The 23,323-nt window shown below is 39.2% G+C and overlaps 2 long non-coding RNA genes across 2 annotated transcripts in view; one reads left to right on the top strand and one right to left on the bottom strand.

The window, feature by feature from the left end:
- The window catches only part of LOC148001098 (uncharacterized), a 91,876-nt gene that overhangs the window by 30,698 nt on the left and 37,855 nt on the right, over window positions 1–23,323 (top strand). The window lies entirely within an intron of this gene.
- LOC148001099 (uncharacterized) lies at window positions 744–21,375 on the bottom strand. The gene is made up of 3 exons (XR_015639021.1): window positions 21,138–21,375; window positions 4,632–4,726; window positions 744–3,378 (listed from the first exon to the last, which is right to left on the bottom strand). It is a non-coding gene; the product is annotated as an uncharacterized LOC148001099 (long non-coding RNA).

The raw sequence follows: 23,323 nt of genomic DNA, 5'->3' as shown, positions 1-23,323 counted from the left end.
TCCGGAAAAAAAAAAAAAAAAAAAAAAAAAAAAGGATAGGATTGCTGACCCTACAGTTTTATCTGTCATTAGGCATAATGGTGGGATTCCCCGGTTTAGGCAAGTTGGGTGACTGAAAGCATAAAAAGTGAGCCTAGTTGGAGCTGGTGAGACAGATCAGTGGGACAGGAAAATAGCCTACCTCCTGTTGGCTTGTCTAGGCTCTGTCCCACAGTAACCTGTACCTGACTCACTGGAAAAGGGGCTGTATGCTCCATCCTCACTCTCTTGGTCTTGTCACCCTTGTCTCTTATCCTCTTCCCCCTCTCTTCCCATTTCCCTCTCCCTTCTCTTTCTCCACGTGCCCCGCCCCCCACCTTTCTCTGTCTCACTCCCTCAACTCCCCTCCCCATGCCCTAAATAAACCCTATTCTCTACTATACCTTCTTATGGCCGGTACCTCAGGGAGAAGGGATGCCTCAGCATGGGCCTGCAGAGTCACCCCCTCCCCCAAACCATACTGTGCCTCCATCAAATGTATCCCTGGTTACTCTTTTCCTTTTGTAACGCACAACACCCCTAACCTGACAACCTGAGTCGATGCCTGGTTCCCTATGGTAGAAGGAATAAGACCAGGACCAGGCAGGGACATATGCATTCATACACATACGCTTAACCAGTCCAATAATAAAATAGAAATATTAAAATAAAATATTAAATAAAAACTAGAGATATTTACTTTTAAATAAAGATCATACAAGATCATAGACAAAGCTTGAAACTTTTAATGGCAGTGGGGTTTAAACCCAGTTCCTCATGAACGTTGGGCAACTGTTCTACCATTGAATAAGAGTCCCAGCTCCTTAGCCGTGTTTCCAGATGTGGGGACAGAGACACGGGAGCTGAAAATAGTGGAGCCAAACACAGTTGAATCCAGCCTCGGCCCAAGTACCCTATATTCCAGCCTCAAGTTTCATCTGCACATGAACGCCTCTCATTAGTTAGGGAAAATTCAGACCTTCCCACCAGAAGACATGACTGCATACCTGTGCATGAATTCTTAGCTGACACCTCAAAAGTGACTTTTATTTTATTAATTTAAGAGTCTTAGATATAAGAATTGAGTTTCTTTGGCTAGCTTTTCCAAGTTGTGTCTCAGCAGGTAATGGATGTGAGATTTTCACAGGCTGTTGGGACTACCCTCAGAGCTGCTCCCCAGTAGTCAACGGAAAGCATCCTAGTTACATTATCATATTCAGGAAGAAGCCTTGAAAAGGCCCTATAAGTATTAAACAGCATAATCTGGAATTTTGCATAAGAAAGGCTTTCACCTTGCAGAGACTGAGTGCAGAATTTTTTGTGTGTGTGATAGGTTGCAGAATTTATAAATGTTGAGACTTTGGGTGCCTTCTAAACTAAATCTCTTGCTAACCCATCTCAGTGCACCAATAAATAAATACATACATACATACATACATACATACATACATACATACATACATACTACATTTCACTATAATAAAATCAAGCAACATACCAAAAATTAACATGAGAAAATAGAACTCTAGGATATTGGAATTATAAAAGCATTCTATGAATCATATAAAGGCATCCACAAAGGGAAACTGAGACCAGGAGAAGCAATTTGTCCTAAGCCACACAGCGTCAGCAATAGGATTGACACCTTAAATGGTGGTCCCCAACCTCTTCGATCTGCCTGGTTTGGATTTTCCTTTCCATGTGTTTCGGGGGTTTTGCTTCATTCTGTGCTTTGACTTGCTGTTTCTTCTTCCCATGAAGTTATTATTTCCATCCCTCTCCAAGGCTATTGGTCAGTCAACCAGAGGTGGATGTTGTCATCACGGGGAGTCTTAGGAGTGGTGTCTCCTGCACACTGAGGCCAAGGTGGTGTGCAAAGCCTAAACATCACCACCCCGAGGGCGTGGAGAACTTTCAACGATTAACATGTTTCACTTACATCCCCATCTCTGCATGATGACCCCCCCCCATGCATATCAGCATGAAGAAAATCCACAGATCCAGTTGTCAATATCCATAAACTACCTATGTGCCAGTGCAGAGCTCTGGATTTCCGTGTCTAGAAAGCAAGGCCTCCTCTTAATCACACCCTACCTGCTTAAGTGTGCAGAATCTTAAGGTTGAATTTTCAACTAAGCTGTGAGCTCTGAAGACGAATATTAAATTAGGCTTTGGAAAGCAGTGTGTGCTCCTTCATAGAAGCACACTTTCATTTTAACATTTAATTATGAAGCCACCCCCATGAGGAGCTTTGAGCTTGTGGCTGCCAGAAATTGAGTCATACATGTGAGAGCTTTGGAGGGACTGCAGGTTCCCTCCCAGCTCCCTTCAGCCTCGACTGGTACTTGACTGACCCTCTAAGGTTGAACCCTCTAGACCTTAGAGATGGCCCTAGGTCTTCCCAGGCTGAGGGATGCTTTTAAAGGTATATAGGGTGTATAGGAAAGTGGCTGTGAAAAGGCAAAGAGGAACTGTCTACAAACCTTTTCCAAGGAAAAACTCTCAGTTGCAGACTGTTAGCATGAACAATTCTTCTTCTGCCTAAAGAAATGTCAACCAAGTTTCCATTTATTCCAAACTGTTGTGAGAAATATTGAATTATTGTGCAGGAAAAATATATCCCTTACCCACCAAGAAGATTGCAACAATCTTCCAAAACGGAGAGCGTCTTGTAACCAAGCACATAGATCAAAATTGGATTTATATGAGCCACACAACTTGTACATATTTCAGTGTTATTCATTTTATAGCCTTCTTCCATTGCCTTGACAGAAAAAAAATAGTTGCCTCTTCCTAAATTTGACTTCTGGCTAAATTTTAAATTTATTTACAGCTTTGCTTAGTACGTATACATACGCATATAGGAATATTCTAGTGCTTCTTGGTTTACATGATCATTTCTGTTTAATTAACTATCCGTCACATCCAACATGAACCTTTCCACCTCTCCATTCTTAGGTTTTCTCTGTTTTGAGACAGGCAGAGGAACTTAACCACTTCCTTGATGACAGTCACTGCAAAACTACCATGGTGGCTGGTTTTATATCAACTGACACAGCTGCCGTCATTTTTGAAGTAGGAACGAACCTCAGTGGGGAAAATGCTTCCACCCGATGTCCCGTGAGCGAGCTTGTGGTGCATTTTCTCCACTGATTACACATGTGGCAGGACCCAGCTCACTATGGGTGGTGTCACCATTAGGCTGGCAGTCCCAGGTGCTAGAAGAAAGCAGGCCAAGCAAGCCATGGTGAGCAAACCAGAGAGTAGCATGCCTCCATGGCCTCTATATCAGCTCCTGCCTCCAGGATCTGGCCCTGTTTGAAGTTATTGAGTTGACTTCTCTCAGTGATGAATTGATACCTGGAAATGTAAGTGAAAAGACCCCTTTGTCCCAGAGTTACACTTTGTTATAATGTTTTATCAAGCAGTAGGAACTCTAGCTACTTTTCACGTTATCATAAAAGTCAAGGGCATTCACAGTAAACACAATTTCTCCCCAAATAGCCCACAGAGTATGACCAGAAATAGCACCCACATGGGTTACTTGAGATGGTAATTTTTAAGTTATTGTTGGGCAGAGGGTGTTATTGTTGCTGGACATTTTGCTGTTTGGGCATTTTGTCTGAGACGATGTCTCTCTCTAGCCCAGTATGCAGCCCTGATGGCCTAGAACCCACAGCGATGCTCCTGACTCTGCTTTCATGTACTGGGAATCCAAGCATGCACCCAACACACCTGATACCTTTAAAAATATAAAATAACACGTTTGCTATTTTTATTTTTAAAACATGGAAAATTAAAAGCAAAGAAAAATAGGCAGAAGAATAAAATAGAATGAAGTGTAGGCTACAAGGCCTGTGGAAAGAGCTACAGTTTAGAATAAACCTAATGACCAATTAGTAATGGATTACAAATAGATGTCTTCCCAGTAAGAATAAATCACAGGAGAGAATTTCAGTCACACCAGACATTGGCTAGTCGATTGTGACTGAAGAGGATTAGCACATTCTTGGGTTTATTTTTCTAGGGTCCTTTCTGTATACGTTTTATAGTTGTAATAGTTAACTAAAAACTTTCAGTGTGGCTTCCACTGTAGCTAAACTTTTCAGAAGCCTCAGAGAAAAATGCAGATAACACAGAAGAGAGTGCTTTGTGAACTTCAAGGGGTGGCTGCAGCTCAAATACCCCAACTAGTAGTCATCCACTAGAGTGATTTCTACTAACAACTTGTAGACACATGGGGAGCATAAGCAAAGATCACGCTTGGATCCTAGAGTGATGCCCTACAAGTGTCTCTTTCATTGGCCTTCCCTAACAACTAAAACCACAGCTTTCACCATTGGGAAATAACTGCTTATATATTTGTAAATTTCTTGCATAGAATCTTTTATTTCTTACAGTTAAATCGGGTCATAAGGGAAGCTCACTTCCCTAACCAGACCACTTATTGGTAGTCCAGGGAACTGATTTGTAAATGTATTATGTTCCCAGGGTTTTCCTGGACTTGGCTTTTGGAGATGAGCAAGACAAAGCTGGTCATCAGACTGTACTCAGAACATTAGATGCTGCTGGTTTTTCAGTCATGACCTTGGAAAGCTGGGAAGATTTCTTACCTTCTCTGAAATGCATTTTCAAACATGGGGAAGTAAGGTCCAGGTTCCTGGAGCTCTCCTCAGTACAGGTGGTTATTCCTTGGGCACAGTAGCAACTAAATATAGGATGAGAAGTACAAATATGTTCACCAAGCATCTGACATGGACTTAGAAAGGAAGATCTGCACACCCATTTCTCCTCTAGGGACTTCTCACAAGGGCGGAGAGCGCTCTCTCTGCTTAATGTAGAACCCGTTTACATCCATTAGCACTCAAACATTCCTCTGTTCTGTCATGTTTGCCCAAGCGTTTGCCCTGTGTTGCCTGTAAGGTTTTCACAAAGAATTTGGGGACCTTTAAGAACCCCAGACCAAATTGCCCTACTAACACTTGCCATCACTTGCCCTTCCCCATTATCTTCCCTGTGTGCTTTCTCTTTGAGCTCCTGGTGAGGCGAGGGGGCAGACAGTCCCTCTGATGTATGTGTTCCTCTGCCTGTGTTTTTGTTCCAGCTAAATTCTCAGCCTGGACTGTCTCCACCTTTTTTTGTCCATTGGTTACAGACCTAATGTTCCCATTACTGTGCTTCCCATGCTGAATTAAACTCTGCCCTTTAATTACCCTCCTCAAGGAGCACTTATGACTAAAGAAATGTCAACAAATCTCTGTTTATTTCAATCCATTGTGAAAGATGCTGAATTATGCTGCAGAAAAGTAGGGTCATTCTTTTTTTTTTTTTTTGGTTTCTTTTATTTTCTTACCCACTCAAACTCAGATCATACTTTGCAATGTAAAAGGTTTGGTTTCTGAAGCCCATTAACATTTCTTCCAGGCAGCCAAGAGTCTAAGAACAATGGCAGAAGTCAAGTACAAAGGTCAGGTAAAGCTGTTGAGTAACAACTGGAAAGCACAGTCAGACAACTACAGAGCACAGTAGGACTTCCTGCCTCCTGTTAAGGCTGAAGCCCCAGTGCTGACCTGGAAGATTCTCACTCTGGGGGATTTAAAGGGCCTGTCATTCTAACAGGGAAAGGGGCATCCAAGGTACAAAGCCTTAATGTTTTCCCATTTTTACTCCCAGAAAGTTTTAGATAACTCAGGACATATACTTCTATAAAATAAATTTACAAATTAAATACACTGATAAAGATCATAAGAATTTTATTTTAAACAATTATGTGTCATACATATAAATTTTCAATTTATTAACTATAAAGACAGATTTGAATACTAATAAAATGTATGTGCTTATTTGCTTTTACATAAAGAAGTAAATTAAATATTCACTATTTGAAGATATAGAGTATCTTCAGCTTTTTTTTAGAATGTGTTGGTATCCTCATTTCATCACCAATTTTGAAAATGTTGCCTTAAATAAATACATATTGAGTAAATGCATAATAAGTGCCATCTACAAGATGGTAGATGTATATTTTAGATGTAATTTCAAAAGTTGTTACAAATTGTGTCTTAATCCTGAACCAAAAATTCACCTAATGATTTTTTCATAAAAACAAGTCAACAACTCAAACAGCAACTTTTCAAAAAGCAAACATTCCAACATAATATAATTTCAAGATATTCTAATACGGTGCTAATGATTACATGCTGTGAAGTGATGATCAGCCAAATATTAAAATGTCTTAGTTTTCCATAATTAAACCATTATGCTGTATCACAGGAGAAACTTTATATGTGCAGTAAAAACACTATAATTCATAACATACATCAGACTTGAATCTAAGCCACGACATTGCAGGCAACACTCATTGGCGTTGTGTGGCGTGATGGCATGTGTATATAAAATGCACATGTTGCGTTTTAAAACTTAGACTGAAGTGAAGTCATGAGAAGCAATAAGAATGAGCCTTGCCAGATACACCTTGGATTATAAATTTGATTTTGAATAGAGTTTTTGGTTGTTGAACAATCAGAACCTCTTACTGTTGCTCAAATTTTACAACCCCACATTGACTCAAGTGACCTCAGATGGGATGAAACTGTGACCTCATCGTTTTTGAAATACAGTCCACATCTCTTTTTGACGGTGTAACCTTATTAGTACTTGGGATCTGTGTACAGTTTTCCCCCTAGAATTCACATGAGTAGGTCACCTTGGGAAGGAGAGAAAAGAAGTATTTCCTCTTCCCAATACAACAGCTAGATGATCTTCCCTCAACCATAAAAATGACCCAAGGGATATGCCGTTCTTCTTAGATGTGATATTCTAATATAATTATATAAAAGGATGTTTAAGTGAGATGCTGAAATATGAAAACAATAGTGGGATTTTGAACACTGTACCATAGGAGGAAGTTATTTTTCAGGCCCTGAGATGACAGCAGACCTTTGAACAAGTTCAGCGGAAGTCAGCCAGATGTGTGGGTGCATATCTGTCATCCGGTCCCTGGCGAGGCTGAGTCAGAAAATTGAGAACTCAAAGCCAGTCAGGATTATACAACACATTTTTCTCAAACACACACACACACACACACACACACACACACACACACACACACATACAAGAGAGTAGAAACTGGTGAAAGTGGGGATGGAAACAAAGACAGGATTTTGGAGACAGTGATTGGGCGAGGGCAGAGCAGTCTGTCTCTGGCCAAGAAAACGTTTCTTAAAAGGCAACTTCAAATATTGAATATCCATCCTTAACTCAATGTGTGATATTGGAACACTGGTGCCTTTGTTGTTGCTAGGTGAGGAAGGCTAAGAAGAGGGACTGCAGGCAGCAGAGTAAAGGAGTAAAAGCACACTGCTGCTGGATCAGCTTTCATAGATAGATCAATCATTTAGGTGAGGGGAGAGAAAGATGGGTATAGGCAAAGAACGAAGTATCTGTTGGGCCAGAAATAACCTGGTAGTATTATCATACCCCAGAGCTGAGAACAGAGGCTAGTCAGCCCAACTAGATGGAGAAGTCTTCACCCATTATGCCAATCAAGAGAAGAATGAGGTGAAGCTACAGGAGGAAAGGAAGGCCTCGCACAGGTACCTGTACTAGGAAGCATTGTCATTGAGCATCTGTGAGGCAGAGGAGAGCTCCATGTAGCAGATTGCAAGAAGCAACTTGGTCCAGCCATTCTTTCCTCCTATCCTTTTCCCCACCCCTTAGAACAGCAAGACATTTCCACAAATAACATGCATCCAAGTCTTGAAGTTGCGTAGTCAGGCAAATCTGGATGTCACTGGGAGAGGCATCAGTGGGAAAGCAGAAGCATGCGATGACATTTATGGTGCTGTCATTCTAAGATGAGAGAGCATTCATGGACCCTTTTTGTTGTTGTTGTTATTGTGTTTTTGTGATAGGGTTTCTCCGTATAGTCCTGGCTGTCCTGGAACTTTGTAGACCAGGCAACAGCAATAGCATAAATTGTTTTGGGAGTCATTCAGACTAGCTTAAACAGCAACTCAAATTGAACTTTTTAATATTTTTGTTGGTGGTGTTTATTTGTTTGGTTGGTTTGGTTTGATTTTTTGGGACAGGAACTGGAGGATTCTGTTACAAAGGCTATGACACTTGTCATAGACCATGTGTAACCTTGTCAGCCCAAGTAGCATAATTTCATTTAAGGTGTGTGTAGGGGTGTATGGGTGTGCTTGTGCACACACATGCATGTACATACAAATTCTTTTATGTATTAAGACAATTTTAGGTAAATATAAACTAACTTAGTTCATTGAGGGTTTATAAAACATCCTTTATATTATTCTTCCTTCATCCAGCCCTTCCTTTCTGTATCTACCTTCCTCCTCTATCCCAATTAAACCCCACCACCCATTTTCTCACTCCCTCCTTCATGTCTCCTATATCTTGCTATTTGCCTCTCTATCCTCACCCCATTGCCCCTTTTTACTTTCCTGGTTTGAGGGAGTGAGTTTTAAAGCCATGATTTTAACCAGGGGAAGGGAGTAAACTTATAGGGTGTATCTCAAGGATTTCTAGAAAATAATTTTCAGTTACTTGAAAGCTGCATTTGTATGGACAACAGGCTGTCCATAGTTACTTTACATGCCTCTCCATCTTCTCTGGTAGCCCTGGTGGCAGCTACTCTGTCTTGCCCAGTCTTGACCTATTCTGGCACCTAACTCCTACAAGGTGGATCATACAAGGGAGAACTCCATCCTTATTGAGGAACAGATACTGAAAGTTACATGATTAACCACATCCTGTTGGATAGAAAAAGAAGATTTCATAAACCTGGAAATACTTCAGGTGTCCATGTAAGACCAGTATCGTTGTACCAGGTATTTATTTGCACTCACAGAATTCAAAGAAGATACAATAGCAGGAGGAAATGTATTGCTGAAGACCCACTGGCCTTCATAAATGAAAGATGTGACCATTCTGAGGGTGGCTATGGGGAGCCAGGTGTGACATCTTGTAGTAAATCAGAATGGAGTAAGAGGGTAGCCACAATGAGAGTGCAAGGTCATCCTATGGCTGGTAGGTCCTGAGAGAAACAGATTAATCCTTTGGGGGGAAAGTGGATGAGAAACACACCAGAGGCTCATCCAGGGCAGTACTGTAAGCATCGCCAAGACGAAGCCGTCAACTGAAAAGAGAGCAGGGCCTATCCTGAAGTTATAGACTAAGATCCTGATGCTGGTATCAAAGAACTTTGCATCTCTGGCCATCAGCTTTTATAGGCATGAGAATTAGCTTTCCCTTGTACTGGGAGTTAAAGAGAAAGCCATGGGAAGCAAATATCACACACAACTAAGAAGAAGCCAACTGGAAGAGAATGGAAATGGCTGATAGATGGGTTCAGCGAAGTCAGACTAATTAAATAAGATTAATAGTTTACTATTCCTCATACCTGTGATACTCCACACTCCTAATCTTGTTCTAAACCTTTGTTTGTTCATTGGAATGGCTGTCCCTTACATCGAACTGATAACGATGCCCTTATGTATAAACACAAGCAAATGAAACAGAAAACCATGAGTCTTCCATAAAATGCTTTATTATGTGGTAGGTACTACTTATAACAGTGTAATCAGGGTAAGAACACATTAAGGGATCATAAAGCCATAGAATAAACCTAAAAATTAAGGAGTAATAGACAAGATTTAAAGACAATACAACCTTAACAAAGGACTTTAAGGTCTGTGTTACTGGAAGATTTATAGAATAGACTTTTAACTCACCTTCAACACCACGTGATTAATTTATAAAAACCAATGAGTTTTTTTTAAAGACGTGAACACGATGAATTTTATCGAGAGAAAATAAGTGCCCAGGAGGCAAATATTTTGAGAGAAGACTAAAATAAAAGAAACTATTCTGCTATATTTTAAATATACATTAAGGTTTTAATATAGACTAATGTATTTAGATATACACTAAATATAATACATTAACAGTGTTATATTAAAGCAAGAATAAACTAAAATAGATAAAATAAAAATTCATAAATGAAACCTAAGTGTACATAAGAATTTAATAATTTTATATTATATTTTATTAAAATGACCTTCTAGGATTGGAAATAAATATTTTTCAGCAAATAATTTGAAGACAAGTGATTATGCTATGTTAAAAAAGTGAAGAATTTCTCTGTTACAGTAAAAGTTAAGTCAAATAACTGCCCTCCTTAAAACTCTTGATGGTTTTCCTTCTCTCATGGCAAAGGGTTCGATACCCCTTGAGGGTCCTACCTACATAATCTAAGCCATGTTTTCTTCTAAATTCATTTCATATTGGTCTCACCTTTACCATTATGCCTCAAACATATTGGCCCTGATGCTTAACCTCAGGCAACAGAAAAAAGTACCAGACACATGACTTTCACATTGGTGACTCCCTCCCCCAAACGCTTGCTCCTTCTTGAGTACTTGGCCCAAATGTCATTCCGTCAAGCTGGTCTCAGTCCATCAAAAAAAAAAAAAAAAAGAGAGAAGACATAAATGAGTGTAAACAGCTTTCCTAACCATTCAGCCACAGACTGCCAACTAATAAATTTAGCAACATAAAGACAGAAAACATCTGTGAGCTCCAAGTATGACTAGACTTAAATAGCCAGGGACAGCTGGAAGAACAGTACTGATAATATGCTCTGAGGAAAGGTTAATTTCTTTAAAATAAAAATAACCTCTATTACATATAATAGAAGCACCAGTGCAAATATGGACAGGAGAAGAGTAAATAGAATTCTTGCCCATGTGTACAATCAAATGGCCAATACATGAAAAAAGCATCCCACCTTAAAGAGAAGAATGGGACTTAGAAAACTCTTCTTACCCTACACAGCCTGGAGATGCACAAAGAGCAGCCCTTTGTCAAGAGGAAGAGGGCAACATGAGGTAAAAATAGTTAAAATGTGCTTTCCGTTGACCTTGGAATTTCACTTATGGAAATTGGTCATAGGGAAATAATTAGAGGCAAGTGGAGAGATTCAGTTCCAAAGATACAGTAAACGAGTAATACGTAACCTAAGAGGGAGGAGGGGAATGTGAGGCAAAGCATCTTACTCCTGCTTGTGAAGCGGCAAGTACTGTACATGCTGACAATGTCTAAACAAGCGCAGCTTTGTGTGTGTGTGTGCACACGCGCGCGCGTGTGTGTGTATAGTGTGTGTGTATGTGTGTATATATGTGTGTATAGTGTGTGTGTATGTGTGTATATGTGTGTATAGTGTGTGTCTGTGTATATGTGTGTATGTGTGTATAGTGTGTGTGTATGTGTATGTGTATGTGTATGTGTGTGTGTTGTGTATATGTGTGTGTATGAGTGTGTATATGTGTGTGTATGTATATGTGTGTGTATGTGTGTGAATTTGTGTGTGTATGTATATGTGTGTATGTATGTGTGTGTGAGTTTGTGTGTGTGAGTGCGTGTGTGTGCATGTGTGTGTGAGTGCGTGTGAGTGCATGTGTGTGCGTGTGTGTGTTTTAAGAGCCATCTAGTAGTGGCAGCTGCACTGCGTCTTCCCTTCATCTTTAAGAGGAAGCAGTGGCCTTAAGCTTCCACATAGGGATTTAGGTGAAATACAAGGGAGTATTTCCTCACAAGAAGCTTTGCAAAACATGGGGACCAGACAAAGAAGGGGACATACAATCACATTTTCAGAAGTCTTTTGTCATAGAAAGACTTTTTTTTCAAATTAAGATGATTTTCGCATATAAGAGGTGGGGTTTGGTGTTACATTTAATGTCTGATCAACACATTTGACAGTGGCTCATATCAAAGTAACTTCTATCCCAGTTCATTAAAATAACCCAGGATTATGTTTTACTGTCCAAATGAAGTAGATGTCTTAGTAAAAATTGGAGGAGAAGGATCTATCCACCCACCAGCTGCCACACACGACATAACCACAATAATATTTGAAATCCTCTGGGTAATCTCAGCTAGTCCAGAAAACTGAGAGTGACCAATTCATTAGTCTTTCTAGAGGCCAAAAATATTCTAGGTCCCCTTTCCAGTTTCTAGTTTATAACTCTTTTAGAGTTCTTGTGAATACAAATGTTAAGGTATTCTTACCTAGCACCAAAGACTAGGACCATTAAAATTCCTGGACATACTATTTTTACGGTTCCCTAGGAGGATGCTCAACCATTGTGAAAGCCTGACATGAGAGAAGCATTTGCAACTACAAGGAAAAGATTTGTACACACACACACAAAAAGCTGGATATCAAAACTGTGTTACAGGGATAGATTAACATGCAGTTGATTCTAATCATTTTTCAAGGCAGCACAGATATATTTACCAAGGAAAAAAATGAACCCAAGAAGAAAGACTATAAATTGCTTATTTGGAAAGTAGAAAGGACATTACTGCATTATTTACAACTTAAAGACTCTTATTTTCATATTTAATAAACTTCAAATATTCTCATTTTTCAAACAAATGCAATCTGGCATTGTTCCTCCAGGAACAGCACATGAGCATCACACACACACACACACACACACACACACACACACACACACAAACTCACACACACAAAAACTCACACACACACATACACAATCTGTAATAACTACTCACTGATTGTTTCTCTCTGGAGTTTTGTTTTCTTTTTTTTTTTTTTTTTTTTTTTTTTTTTTGGATAGTAACTATTTTTTTTTTTTATTAACTTGAGTATTTCTTATATACATTTCGAGTGTTATTCCCTTTCCCGGTTTCCGGGCAAACATCCCCCTCCCCCCTCCCCTTCCTTATGGGTGTTCCCCTCCCAACCCTCCCCCCATTGCCGCCCTCCCCCCATAGACTAGTTCACTGGGGGTTCAGTCTTAGCAGGACCCAGGGCTTCCCCTTCCACTGGTGCTCTTACTAGGATATTCATTGCTACCTATGGGGTCAGAGTCCAGGGTCAGTCCATGTATAGTCTTTAGGTAGTGGCTTAGTCCCTGGAAGCTCTGGTTGCTTGGCATTGTTGTACTTTTGGGGTCTCGAGCCCCTTCAAGCTCTTCCAGTTCTTTCTCTGATTCCTTCAATAGGGGACCTATTCTCAGTTCAGTGGTTTGCTGCTGGCATTCGCCTCTGTATTTGCTGTATTCTGGCTGTGTCTCTCAGGAGCGATCTACATCCGGCTCCTGTCGGTCTGCACTTCTTTGCTTCATCCATCTGGTCTAATTGGGTGGCTGTATATGTATGGGCCACATGTGGGGCAGGCTCTGAATGGGTGTTCCTTCAGTCTCTGTTTTAATCTTTGCCTCTCCCTTCCCTGCCAAGGGTATTCTTTTTCCTCATTTAAAGAAGGAGTGAAGCATTCACATTTTGATCATCCGTCTTGAGTTTCGTTTGTTCTAGGGATCTAGGGTAATTCAAGCATTTGGGCTAATAGCCACTTATCAATGAGTGCATACCATGTATGTCTTTCTGTGATTGGGTTAGCTCACTCAGGATGATATTTTCCAGTTCCAACCATTTGCCTACGAATTTCATAAACTCGTTGTTTTTGATAGCTGAGTAATATTCCATTGTGTAGATGTACCACATTTTCTGTATCCATTCCTCTGTTGAAGGGCATCTGGGTTCTTTCCATTTTCTGGCTATTATAAATAAGGCTGCGATGAACATAGTGGAGCACGTGTCTCTTTTATATGTTGAGGCATCTTTTGGGTATATGCCCAAGAGAGGTATAGCTGGATCCTCAGGCAGTTCAATGTCCAATTTTCTGAGGAACCTCCAGACTGATTTCCAGAATGGTTTTACCAGTCTGCAATCCCACCAACAATGGAGGAGTATTCCTCTTTCTCCACATCCTCGCCAGCATCTGCTGTCACCTGAGTTTTTGATCTTAGCCAATCGCACTGGTGTGAGGTGAAATCTCAGGGTTGTTTTGATTTGCATTTCCCTTATGACTAAAGATGTTGAACATTTCTTTAGGTGTTTCTCAGCCATTCGGCATTCCTCAGCTGTGAATTCTTTGTTTAGCTCTGAACCCCATTTTTTAATAGGGTTATTTGTTTCCCTGCGGTCTAACTTCTTGAGTTCTTTGTATATTTTGGAAATAAGGCCTCTATCTGTTGTAGGATTGGTAAAGATCTTTTCCCAATCTGTTGGTTGCCGTTTTGTCCTAACCACAGTGTCCTTTGCCTTACAGAAGCTTTGCAGTTTTATGAGATCCCATTTGTCGATTCTTGATCTTAGAGCGTAAGCCATTGGTGTTTTGTTCAGGAAATTTTTTCCAGTGCCCATGTGTTCCAGATGCTTCCCTAGTTTTTCTTCTATTAGTTTGAGTGTGTCTGGTTTGATGTGGAGGTCCTTGATCCACTTGGACTTAAGCTTTGTACAGGGTGATAAGGATGGATCGATCTGCATTCTTCTACATGTTGCCCTCCAGTTGAACCAGCACCATTTGCTGAAAATGCTATCTTTTTTCCATTGGATGGTTTTGGCTCCTTTGTCAAAAATCAAGTGACCATAGGTGTGTGGGTTCATTTCTGGGTCTTCAATTCTATTCCATTGGTCTATCTGTCTGTCTCTGTACCAATACCATGCAGTTTTTATCACTATTGCTCTGTAATACTGCTTGAGTTCAGGGATAGTGATTCCCCCTGAAGTCCTTTTATTGTTGAGGATAGCTTTAGCTATCCTGGGTTTTTTGTTATTCCAGATGAATTTGCAAATTGTTCTGTCTAACTCTTTGAAGAATTGGATTGGTATTTTGATGGGGATTGCATTGAATCTGTAGATTGCTTTTGGTAAAATGGCCATTTTTACCATATTAATCCTGCCAATCCATGAGCATGGGAGATCTTTCCATCTTCTGAGGTCTTCTTCAATTTCTTTCCTCAGTGTCTTGAAGTTCTTATTGTACAGATCTTTTACTTGCTTGGTTAAAGTCACACCGAGGTACTTTATATTATTTGGGTCTATTATGAAGGGTGTCGTTTCCCTAATTTCTTTCTCGGCTTGTTTCTCTTTTGTATAGAGGAAGGCAACTGATTTATTTGAGTTAATTTTATACCCAGCCACTTTGCTGAAGTTGTTCATCAGCTTTAGTAGTTCTCTGGTGGAACTTTTGGGATCACTTAAATATACTATCATGTCATCTGCAAATAGTGATATTTTGACCTCTTCTTTTCCGATCTGTATCCCTTTGATCTCCTTCTGTTGTCTGATTGCTCTGGCTAGAACTTCAAGAACTATATTGAATAAGTAGGGAGAGAGTGGGCAGCCTTGTCTAGTCCCTGATTTTAGTGGGATTGCTTCAAGTTTCTCTCCATTTAGTTTAATGTTAGCAACTGGTTTGCTGTATATGGCTTTTACTATGTTTAGGTATGGGCCTTGAATTCCTATTCTTTCCAGGACTTTTATCATGAAGGGGTGTTGAATTTTGTCAAATGCTTTCTCAGCATCTAATGAAATGATCATGTGGTTCTGTTCTTTCAGTTTGTTTATATAATGGATCACGTTGATGGTTTTCCGTATATTAAACCATCCCTGCATGCCTGGGATGAAGCCTACTTGATCATGGTGGATGATTGTTTTGATGTGCTCTTGAATTCGGTTTGCCAGAATTTTATTGAGTATTTTTGCGTCGATATTCATAAGGGAAATTGGTCTGAAGTTCTCTTTCTTTGTTGTGTCTTTGTGTGGTTTAGGTATAAGAGTAATTGTGGCTTCATAGAAGGAATTCGGTAGGGCTCCATCTGTTTCAATTTTGTGGAATAGTTTGGATAATATTGGTATGAGGTCTTCTATGAAGGTTTGATAGAATTCTGCACTAAACCTGTCTGGACCTGGGCTCTTTTTGGTTGGGAGACCTTTAATGACTGCTTCTATTTCCTTAGGAGTTATGGGGTTGTTTAACTGGTTTATCTGTTCCTGATTTAACTTCGATACCTGGTATCTGTCTAGGAAATTGTCCATTTCCTGAAGATTTTCAAATTTTGTTGAATATAGGTTTTTATAGTAAGATCTGATGATTTTTTGAATTTCCTCCGAATCTGTAGTTATGTCTCCCTTTTCATTTCTGATTTTGTTAATTTGGACACACTCTCTGTGTCCTCTCGTTAGTCTGGCTAAGGGTTTATCTATCTTGTTGATTTTCTCAAAGAACCAACTTTTGGTTCTGTTGATTCTTTCTATGGTCCTTTTTGTTTCTACTTGGTTGATTTCCGCTCTGAGTTTGATTATTTCCTGCCTTCTACTCCTCCTGGGTGTATTTGCTTCTTTTTGTTCTAGAGCTTTTAGGTGTGCTGTCAAGCTGCTGACATATGCTCTTTCCTGTTTCTTTCTGCAGGCACTCAGCGCTATGAGTTTTCCTCTTAGCACAGCTTTCATTGTGTCCCATAAGTTTGAGTATGTTGTATCTTCATTTTCATTAAATTCTAAAAAGTTTTTAATTTCTTTCTTTATTTCTTCCTTGACCAGGTTATCATTGAGTAGAGCATTGTTCAATTTCCACGTATATGTGGGCATTCTTCCTTTATTGTTATTGAAGACCAGTTTTAGGCCGTGGTGGTCCGATAGCACGCATGGGATTATTTCTATCTTTCTGTACCTGTTGAGGCCCGTTTTTTGACCAATTATTTTCAATCAGGAAACAAATACAAAACAAAACCAAACTAAACTAAAACAAGCAGCATTTGAGAGAAAGTCAAAATGCTCACCCCTTCCAGGAGGAAAGATTCTCCATGTCTGTACTTTCCCCGGGTTGCTTGACCTCGCCTGCCTGTTATATGAAGGCTGTGTGCAGTTGCTTCTGAGGTCCTAACCTTCCCAGCTGGCCTATCTTTTCCAAAATTCCCTTTCGCTTAATTTCTTGGCCACAATCTTGTTTGTCTCGCTCAGGGAACCAGGGACCTGGTATATCAAGGACTTCTTGGTGTACACATCAGACCTCTGGCTTCAGAGAATTTCTCTTCCCCTGACTGCTTGAACTCAATCTAACAATTTTCATTATATTCCGCACTTTTCCTTCTGGACACAAAGCTTATTCCTAAGCATTTGTGATTGCATTCTCCAAATCCTTTCTCACTCTTGTCCATCTGGTAGATTTTTCTTTTTCTTTTTTTAATTCACTCTTGTTTCTTACTGCACTTGATCTTCAAGTGCTTCATAGTATTCTGTGCTTGCCCCTCACAGAGTCTTGTCAGATTTCCATCCTCCTTCTCGGACCATCCCATGTCTGAAGTTTTGTTTTCAGATTTCTGTGTATAGACATATGCCTTCTCAGAGCCATTAACATGATATGCTTCATGTACTTCATTTGCAACAAGGAAACCTTACTCAATAGCTCTGTTATTGCCCCATCTTCCCTTCTATAATACTGTAACACCATCTTCCCAGTTGATCTTTAGTGACGATCCAAAAGAATGAACAGAATGCGAGGCTTAATCTCCTCCTGCACAACTATTCCTAACATTAATAGGTACTAAGTTGAGTATCTGTGTATTAAAAACCTGTTAGAAATACAAATATATGTCCTAGATTAAATAGTAGTTTATATAAGAATTGATATAAAGAGTTCAATAAAAGTTAAAACAACAATAAAAAAACAATGTATCAACTTTCTTACCAACTCTATTTTTTATTTGTGATGTTAATGTGCACAACAAAAGGTAGAATATATTCTCAGACTCCCTTGCACTAAGAATTGTAAAGTTCAATCCTGAGCATTCAAATATAAATGGAAGTTGGTTAAGGGCCTTCCATAAAAGCTTTTAGAAAGAACTGGCTGCACACGCGTGTTATTTTCTTTTGCCCTTTAACCTTCCTTTTAATCTAATCAAGTCAGCAGTCCCAGCAGGACAACAGCCACCTTCACATCATGGAGATTTTGGGTGAAAGACAAAGTATGAGCTTTAATATCTATTGCTACTCCAGATCATGCACACCTACCACTCTCCCTGTCACCTAGGAGAAAAATTAACCCTTTCTAAATTCCATTGTTATTTAGGTGTCTGTGACTAACAGCCTAACATCTTTTGACTGATATGGTTTGGAAAAACACTTTGATATGAAGTTCTAAACAAGGATAATTTTAGACGGTGCTGTCCAGAATTAATAGTATAAGTTTCACCTGGTGCGAACATAATATTATCATAGATGGGACTCACCATTATTTTCTAAGAGGTTCTTCAACTCCATAGTATCTATCTCCCATGGTATGAAAAAATACAAAATTACCTTACTATTGTTTGACATTTTTATTAACTATTGATCATAAGCTTGCTTGAACAAAATTATATGATTAGTGATCTTTCAAAATGTTCAAAGCTTACTTTGGCTCCTATTAAATTTTAATATAGTTTTGTTCGACTATCCCTTAAGCTACTATGCTTCCTGCTAACTAAAAATATCAGAAAGGTGCTCTAACCTAAGCAGAGGAGGGAATTTTTTAGTATAGTATTAAATGTCTCTTCAAATTGAAAGTCAAGTTCGGCAGAATGCAATTTTGATTCTCACTACCAAAGTGAGGTCAGATATCCCATATGAAAGCTACAGAACTTTATAAGACTCTAAATACAGATACCAACCTACAGGTTTCAAGGGTTCTAGGCCCTTTGTATGTTTGCAGTTACCTGTTTTCTTATTGCTATGGCCAAATACTTGGTAAATCAAGAAGGAATTTAAGGATGTATTTTGGCTCACGGTTTGAGGGGATACAGTCCATCATGGTGGAGACACAGCAACCAAAGCATGAGACTGCTTAATTACTTCTTCCAAGACTAGGATGCAGAAGAATTAGGACCGGATGCAGAGCTACGCTACCATTCTCAAGGCCCATCATCCCTCCCCCCACGCAATGAATCATTTTCTACAGCTGGGTCTCACCAAAGGCTCCAAAACATGCCCAAATTGCACAACTAGCTGAAAATTTCATATTCACACACATTAAGTCTATGGGAGACAATTTACTTCAAGTCATAACCATATCTAAACAACCAGCTATAAATTCAATGTTAGCACTACCCTTTCAGGATCAACAATTTGCTATAAGAACTCAGGAAGGCGTTATATTACAAATAATTGTTTGTTTTAAAATATAAGTTATCTATTATGGGTTTGATTTTATTACTTTACATACATGTTTGTTTGCTAATGAGGGAAAGAAAGGGTGAGGATTTGGGTGGGTGGGGATATAGGGAGGATCTCAGAAGAGTAGGGGGAATGGAAAATAGTCAGGATATATTAAATGAAAGAAAAAACTATTTTTCAATAACAAAAAGCAAAATAATACAAACCAGGACCAACAAAATGTGTGTGTGTGTGTGTGTGTGTGTGTGTGTGTATGCGAGCATCTGAAGGTGTCTTAAACACAAAGCTTCCATGATTTTAGGCTGTTTCATTCACTCTGCATGCTTGCATGTGGTTATCATCCAGGTAGGTTTGGATCATCCAGAATTGAGTTTGGATATGTGGAGTTTATGTGTATTCTGATAGGTTAAATCACTGTTCACATGGTTGGGTAAATAGATTGGGCTGGTATCATTATATCTCTCTAATCATTTATTTCATCTTTTTGGCATAGCTAGATCACTGCTTTAGCCTAAAACTATCAGGCATGATCTAAAGGGACCATCATGACTACAAAGCTACTCAAAGAGGAAATTCCAAGGGCTTCTAAGTTCCCAAATAGTAACCAGGCTAATAACCGATCATATTTTGTGGTAAATAATACAGAAGAATCATGCTGAGGAAATTAACAGGAAAGGTTAGAGTTAGGACCTTTCTACTGGAATAGTTATCTGAAGACATTAGCCATGTCTGTGCTATTCCCATCAACTTCTCACAGCAGATAGCACGAGTGCTGAGCACTGGCCCTTTCCTTTTGACTAGACACACGTTACATCATCTATTCTGAGCCTCCCAGATCCAAAATTCCTAGCCAGGAACAGTCTACTGCATCCAAATCTATAAGTTATGGCACAGCCCTGACTCATGGAGACAGAAACATTTTTTCTTTCTCAGGTTTCACACTGAGCTTTCTGCCTGAAATAATGGAATTCCTGAAACCAGAAACTGGGTCCCCAGCAGCCAAAGCATGACAATTTCCCTACATGCACCTCTTCCGTCAATTAAAAATCAATATACAATATTCCCTTCTCTCAAAAATGTGTTTCTGTTGGGTATCATGTTATCAGCTTTTATATAATTACAATCTGTCTTTTCACTCATACAACTATAGGGTTATCCAAAGTCAGTACAAGTCCAACTAAAGGTCTCCCTCCAGTCTTATAAAACTGTAACCTATCCTTCTTTTAATGTTTTTCTCTGTTCTACAAAATATCATTCATTCCTCAACCTACACCCTTAAGATGAGAACAGTGTGAGCAAACAGTACATAAATAGTGCATCAAATATATAAATGCATATGTAGGTAGACACCAAATAAGCAAGTCAGATAATATAGAAACACTTCTGTCCTGCAAATCATGGAGGTGATCTCATTATCCTTCCATGATGCCACTATCATTCAACCTCATAACTCAAGCCTGTACTCTTGGAGTAGCAAGATACAAGAATGGAATATGTTTGTTATAAAAAGCAAAAAAAGACTATTTGGGAACATGGTGAAAGAGATTCAACAAGAGAACAGGAGGGCAGAAGAGGACCAAAGAGGTTAATAAGAACAAAGTACAGACAAGCGTGGTGTTTTAGCCAGAGCTTGAAATGCAAGTAGATTTCTGAGCTTGATCGTGGTCTTCAGAGCTAGTTCTAGGGCAGTCAGAGCTGTACAGAAAAATCATATATTGAAAAAGAGAAGCAAAAAGAAAGAAAAAAGAAACAATAGCTAATAATATTTATATCAAACATCTTCTAAAGAAAAGCCAATTTTGTATGCTAACCAACGTTTAAAATTAAATAAAGTCAACGAGTAGGTCAGGATTCTGCTCAGTAGTCAAATGTCTGCCCAGCACAACACTTCAAAAAATAAAAATAAGACAGGGAGGTATCTTTGTCAGCAAAATGCTTAGCTTACAAGTAAGAGGACTTGAGTTCAGTTCCTAGAATGCACATAAAATAAACAAGCAAACAAATAAATAGACAAGAACAGTGAGAGAGGAAGAGGGAGGTCCCAGAAGAAAGTAATTTTACAGACACCTTACCCTTGGATGTCCAGTCTCTAGAGCAAATACATTTCTGTCATTTAATCCAAAATAAAGAAAATCGGTGAAGTCATCTTTAACCACCGTTGTCTTGTTGCTGAGCATGTAAATACAATCTCACTGCATTACTGTGTCCTTCTCTGGTTCCATCTACATTCCCTTCTGTACCACTGTGAACTCGAAGCTCTATTTTCCCTTCAGCATATGACTCATCTCCCAACACAGCATCTCTCTTCTCAAAATGATACTCAACTCACAGTGAGAAACCTAAAAGGCCAAGTGACTATCTCTACCTCCAACTTCCTGACCTTTCTGTAATGATGGCTGGTCATGTTTATCTCGTGTTTACTAAATCCTCTAAGTACAGCATTGCAGTTAACACAGCTTCTATAGTACATCATGAGGTGTCACTTTGAGCAACATCAACACTTCTGTTATCCATTTCTGCCCAATTTACATATTCTCTCTGTGAGAGAAGACATTCCATATAGCATCCTTGTGAGTGGTCAATCCCATCTCACACAGAGATGGTTGTGTTGGGACCAGAGGTGGCTCTAAAGAACCTGTTGAGAAATTCTGGACATGAGCTGTTCTGGGTTGCTAGATTACATGATAAAAGCCAAGTCTTCTAAGCAGCAGCTTCTTTCCTAGCTTCTTTTACTGAAACCTAAGCGCAGAGCCAGGAAGCTTGGAACAGTGTATTTCAATAATGTAAGCATCACCTGAAAATCCATGATTGGTAAAATGTCCTTCCAGAAAAATAACAGGGAGGAAAATCAAATCCATATCCTGAATGTTTTGCCCAATTTCATGAATACTTGATGGAAGCTATCCAAATGAAGCAAACATGACTTCCAATCCAGATCTAAGTCTCAGTTCAGGATAGGTAACCAAGCCCTCAACAATAACAACTGCAGAGCAAACTCAGCCTCAAGGCAGAGAAGTCTCAGAGCTTGGTATTCTAGTTTCTATGGCTGCCATAACAAATCGCCACAAACATGGCTGCTTTAAAATACATACTATGCTCGCTCACAGCTTTGGAAGTAAGAAGACCTAGGGCCTAGATCCTTGTGAAGACTCGGAAAAGTTGTTCCTTATGTGTGCCTTTCTGAAGAATCCATTTGTTACTTGGGTTTTATTGTATGGTTCCAATTGCCATATTCACAGTCTATATTCACATAGCCTTCTCTGTGTTTATTTTCTCTTTTCCTTGTAAACATATTTTTCTTTAAATAAGTATGTGTGTGTGGTGCGGGGTAGGGAGGGGGAGAAAAAGAGAGAAAGAAAGAGAGAGAGAGAACTTTTGTTGCTTTCTATTTTTTCCTCCTTCCTTCCTTTCCTTCCTTTCCTTCCTTCCTTCCTTCCTTCCTTCCTTCTTCCTCTCTCTCTTTCCTTCTTTCTCTCTCTCTTTCCTTCCTTTCTTCCTTTCTTTCTTTCTTTCTTTCTTTCTTTCCTTCTTTCTTTCTTTCTTTCTCCCTTTTGTTTTCTTTCTTTCAAGACCAGGTCTTTCATTAGCCTGGAACTCAGCAATTAGACTAGACTGGCTGGTTAGTGAGTCCTTGTCTCCACCACCTCAGTGATGGGATTACAAGTGTACACTATGATCTTGCCTTCTAGGGAGTCAAATTCAGGTCTATGTGCTGACTTTGAACACTTTATTGATTAAGCTCTATCCCGAGATCCTATGGTGCATTTCAATGGATTTAAGGTCCACTCATGAAATCCAGATGATCTTACTTTAAATTTAATTCCATCATTTCTCAAACAAGATCAGAGTTCTAAGTTCTGGATACTGGAAAGTAAACATACATTTGGGAAATGGGGAGTCATTAAGTCTATTATAGTAGGTTTCATAACTATCACTAATGTTGCATAATTAATGGGACCATTAAGAAAGGACTGAGAAATTCAGAATTCAAGGATGATTGACATGTAGGAAGTGGGTTGCCCTCAGTCTAGACTCTTCAGAGAATTATGAAAGCATTTAAATTATATGGGAATGTCTCCCTTGTATTTAAATTCTGATGTTATCAACTATTCTCAAGCAAAATTCTTATATTTCCAAATTTTCAATCACCTCTTGAAACTATTAACTTTTACTAACTAATTCTATCATTATTTAAGCCAATTCCTTAACTTGTTCAGGAGATAAAGACAAGATGTTTTCCAGTTGGGACTAGCACTGG

Source organism: Rattus norvegicus, chromosome 15 (genome assembly GCF_021556685.1).
Source record: "Rattus norvegicus strain SHRSP/BbbUtx chromosome 15, alternate assembly SHRSP_T2T, whole genome shotgun sequence".
NCBI lineage: Eukaryota > Metazoa > Chordata > Mammalia > Rodentia > Muridae > Rattus > Rattus norvegicus.
This window is presented reverse-complemented; position numbering and strand designations above follow the sequence as displayed.